The sequence below is a fragment of the Oreochromis niloticus genome, linkage group LG3, assembly GCF_001858045.2.
Source record: "Oreochromis niloticus isolate F11D_XX linkage group LG3, O_niloticus_UMD_NMBU, whole genome shotgun sequence".
NCBI classification, from domain to species: domain Eukaryota; kingdom Metazoa; phylum Chordata; class Actinopteri; order Cichliformes; family Cichlidae; genus Oreochromis; species Oreochromis niloticus.
Genome location: NC_031967.2, coordinates 33,419,404 through 33,423,986, shown reverse-complemented (window position 1 = coordinate 33,423,986; position 4,583 = coordinate 33,419,404). Strand labels below are relative to the sequence as shown.

At 41.9% G+C, this 4,583-nt stretch overlaps 1 long non-coding RNA gene across 3 annotated transcripts; it reads right to left on the bottom strand.

Moving 5' to 3' along the window:
- Positions 1-768: 768 nt before the first annotated feature.
- Positions 769-4,285, bottom strand: LOC102078329 (uncharacterized). Of its 3 annotated transcripts, none has more exons than XR_267875.4 (3): positions 3,992-4,285; positions 3,753-3,866; positions 769-1,019 (listed from the first exon to the last, which is right to left on the bottom strand). It is a non-coding gene; the product is annotated as an uncharacterized LOC102078329 (long non-coding RNA). The 3 variants fall into 3 exon arrangements; XR_003216298.1 differs by having other exon boundaries at positions 769-1,060; positions 3,992-4,284; XR_003216302.1 differs by lacking the exon at positions 769-1,019 and adding an exon at positions 1,053-1,074.
- Positions 4,286-4,583: the final 298 nt, after the last annotated feature.

Below are 4,583 nucleotides of genomic sequence, written 5' to 3'. Positions count from 1 at the left end.
AAGCTTTGCCTTGTTTTGGTTTAGCAAGTCTGAATGTCTTTGGGCAGTGCACGGTTCACTGAAACTGTTATGTGGACTAAACTAGAACATCCTGCAGGGCTGTGAATAGCACACACTCAAAAACCAGAACGCCAAAACAAAACAAAACCACTTCTGCTTAAATCATTCTCACCAAACATGTAGCCTACAGCACTTTATCACATGTAACGGAAACTAGCAGTGACACATTTATGTACTGATATTAGTTGAAGTCAAACATATCATAGCCTGGTTTTAACACAAGAGTCTCAGCCTTAATTTGAAAGGATATTCTCTTTTCTAACAGGGCACATCCAGGGGAAAGTCTAAATGTCAAGCAAGAATCTCAAGTGTTTGTTTTTCTTTGTAACATCTCTCTTACCATCACCCAGATCATTAAAATGCTGAATCATCAAAGATCAGTAACAGCTGAAGGTTTTCCCCCATTGTTGAGAGCATGTTCTGTATGTATATTCATTTACAGCGATTACTAATCCTGCCTGTTTCTACAGATTTACAGTCTTTCCTGTTTTCTTTGCTCTTTGTAAAAAGCTCAAGTCAGCTGCTGTGTGCCAATAAAGTTTTGAGTTGGTAACAAAGTGATGCTCTAACCTGATGCAGATTACAGTCATGAATTTATTCATTTTGCACATTAAATGACTTCAAATGTTTGATGGAATAAACACTGAAAACCTTTAACAAAAGCACATTAAGATAAAATGAATATACAACAAAGTATACACATGTTGTTCATATTCCAATAAAATGATCAGACTTGCACAACAAATAAATACCAGAGTTTTTGTTCTACATAAAGATCTTCATTTATTTTACTGCCTCCTCTCCACCCTGAGAAAGGCAGGACTCTGCTGACATAGTAGGCGAGGCCCCAGGGAGAGGAGGGCGATGACCCACAGCAGCAGCAGGACCCTCCAGAAGCCATCGTCCTCCACAAACTCCTGCCAGGTGGTCCTGAAGCTGGACAGGACGCCCTCAGTGCTCTGCAGGGTCGGGTTTCAGTAAGAAGCAGCTCTGCATCGCACTGAGACACACAGACTGTTGCAGAGGATTAACATTAAGACTCAGTTAAACAAGCTGAAAAGATAAAATCAGCACTACGATCATCAAACAAACAACAACAGAGATTATTTCAGTCCTAACTTCTGAAGGGTCTGAAGTTGTTTTGCAGTAAAGTGTTGCTGGTTTGTGCATGTAAATAAAAAAACTGACTTTTTCTCATTAACCATTTAAGAGGTGACGGTGGGGCGTTCCTGTTTATGGGTTTGTTTGTTAGTCACTGTTCTCAGTGTTTCCACATCAGTTTGTTAGTATTTATCATGCAAAACAACTTGTGTGCAGAGATTAAAGACACAGCAAACACCACAGCTGACATGAAGAGCACCTGTTTCTGAGATGAGGTGTGCACCCCGGAGTAACTGAAAAGGCTGAGAGGTACACAGAGCCTCAAGTGAAGTTTCATTATCAGGAAGGCGTCTCTCTGCTTTGGAAACGTATGCAAAAAGGATCATCTTAGTGGGTTATGTGTTCAGAGTTTCAGAAGTCAGTAATCGACAATGATTGAATGACTTTGTTGTGGACTTTCCCTCACTGCTTACACACTGAATGTGATCGTCTGCAGCACTGCTTACTCCTCCTACTGACCTTTCAGCACCACTGCTGTGTTTCTGTTGTATTTCTTATATATTCTATTGATCTCTATCAACAGTTCCTCTGAAATTGTTTAGGACTGAAGTAGGTGTGAAAGGAGACGTGACATCACTTTCAATGTGAGAGCAAACAGAGACTGAAGCATGTCTGTTATATCTGACTGAGGTTTTATGAGCCAGCTAATGCAAAGAAAGCTAAGCTATGCTGGACTTGGTTTGTAGTTCAGTCCTTATGGTAGTAGTACTAACTCTACATGTGGAGTCGAGACACTCTGTGAACATCAGGAAATAAGAAACTATAAGCTGTGCTGAATCAGGATCTGCCTGCATGAAACACTCAAGAACAGAATCTCTCACAGTTTTATGGCCGTATAACATGTGTACACACCAGAGCAGTGTGTGGCAGCAAACACTGTCAGATTCAACTGACTCAGCACATAATGCGCTGAGAGATTAATACAGTCTATCTTCTAACAGATGTCACAGGGGGACAGCACTTTCTATTTTGAAGCTGAGTATTTCACAGACATGTGAAGACATTTTATTAAACTAATTATTCTCCTTCAATCACTCACTTCTGCTCTGTCACACCTACAACAGCAATCCTCCCACCACTCCCAACTCAACATCAAATGAATATAATCCTCTACAGTCCAAACTAACCAGTCCATCAGATATAACTACTCTTATACCTGACAGCTGTCATTCCCAGTGCAAATCTAAGCACCTTTATCACAGCCACCTCCACCTCAGCCTCCCATCAGCAGATACAGCTCATCTCACAGTTACTGTGTGACACCTGTTATCTCTATCTGAGCTTTTAGGTTTTGTCCCAGCAGCTGATGAAAGGATGATCTCTACACCAACATTAGACAGATGGAGCTACAGCCTCACACAATCAGCCAGCAATTCAACAATATGTGGTGAGAGAGGCTTGATTAGGTGCTGACAGACCAATAAATAAAATATCCTGCAGTTTGTGTCTGCTTTGCTCCCTCAAGTCCTGAAGATGAATCTGACTGGATAAATCTGAGTTTGTGTCTGCGGCTGAAGCTCAGAGGACTCGTTCAGAGCAGCAGAGACAGTAAATCTTAGAGCTGCTTATCTACAGGATGTGCTTCTATTGACTCAGCTTATCAGCAGACACACTCAGACAGTCCATTACATTAAATTCAACACATTACACAGTCATTACCCTGCATTTATTAAAATGTAAGCACAGAAATTAAACCTGGTCTTCCTCTCTTGCATGTCAGTAGTAAGTAGTGCTAAAATGAACATCATTGTTACACAGAGCGTCCACATGTGCACACACAGGCCTGTGATAGTCAAAGTGTCAGTGTGCTGGCAGGTACAGGAGAATCTGTAGGTGGCACAAATCCCCTGAGGTAAAAGTTGTAGAACAGCTGATCAGCCCTGAAACAGCTGAATCACCAGAGCCAACACAATCTAGTCCACCTTAAATGCATGAACGCTTTCAGTCACAGTCTATTCTTACCTGCACGCATGACTGAACAGTGATTTTACTTCATCGCTTGTTATTTCTGGAAGCTCTACTGAAACACATCAAACTGAGTTCACAAGCTTTTCAGAGACCTTGACCTCTGACCTTGACTTTAAGTCGTAGCCTGTGATATCAATTTAAAGATCTTACGTCGCGTTGTTCTCAAGAATGTCAGTGAGGCCCAGCAGTGATAGTCTGCTAACAAAGTCTGGCTCACAGCAGCTTAAAGGCTTTTACACACCAGACGTGCAACATTAGTGTCAAATTCTCATGTGTTAAAAATATTTTTCAGACTCGTGAATTTTAATGCAGCCGTTCACACATCGCCTGATGTCACAGCACAACTTTGAGGCATTTACTTTTTCCTATAAAAGTTTGATTTTCCAGATTTTCCTGTACAAATAAACAGATCTGACCAATCAGATCACTGCACTTGGCTAAAAGTGTGCTCACAGCTCAAAACACAGCAGTTTTGAATACACAAATTTAGACACACTCTCTGAAATGATTCCTCTTCCTCACTCCTCACTGTTAAAGTCTGAACCCTAACAGTAACCACTGACCTCAGAAAGTGAGAGGAGGGACTCCAATCATCCAGCTGGTCGCCATGGTGACCAAATTATGGAGGCAGAAGTCACTGAAGCACAAGGAGGAGGTCAGGATTCAGAGTGAAGCTCCTGCAGCAAACAAACATGTGAATGTAAAGAGTTTGATGGTTTACAGAGTGAAACACAAACAGGACCTGATGCTGTGAAAACTACACCAATGAAACACACGTCTGTTTCTCAGCAGCCAAACACACCTGATCATCCACACCATCCTCAGCCTCCACCTCTGCTGCTGCTCCACCCACACAGCTGGAGACGAAGATGAGCAGCAGCATCATGTCAGCTGAATACAGAACCTGCAGAGAGGGAGCAGCAGAGTTATGATGATTCTTAACGAGGCTCCTGACAGCCTTCATATTAACCAAGAGTTTGACCGTCGTCATCATCATCATCATCATCATCATCATCATCATCTGGAGTTAGAGCTGGATCCAGTGCACTGAGCTCCAGGAGGACTTTAATTTGGACCATGTGATCAGCTGACCTGTGCTGAGCCTGCTCTAATTTTTCTTTCTGATTCACCCTGTACAACACATCAGACAGTAAAAGGACAACAGACTGGTGTTTTTTTTACACAACACTTTCACTAGAAAGTGATCTGCTCTGTAACCTCCTGAACCTCAGCCAACAACACATTAGCACATGTAACATGAGCTGCTTTAGTTTTGTAACTGCTTTCACACACAAACAGTTACAGTAGGGATTATGTGAAGTTGTTAAACAGTAATACTGAAGAGAATCACCCTGTTAAAGTAAACATAAAGCAGTTAGCGCCAAATGAGCTCC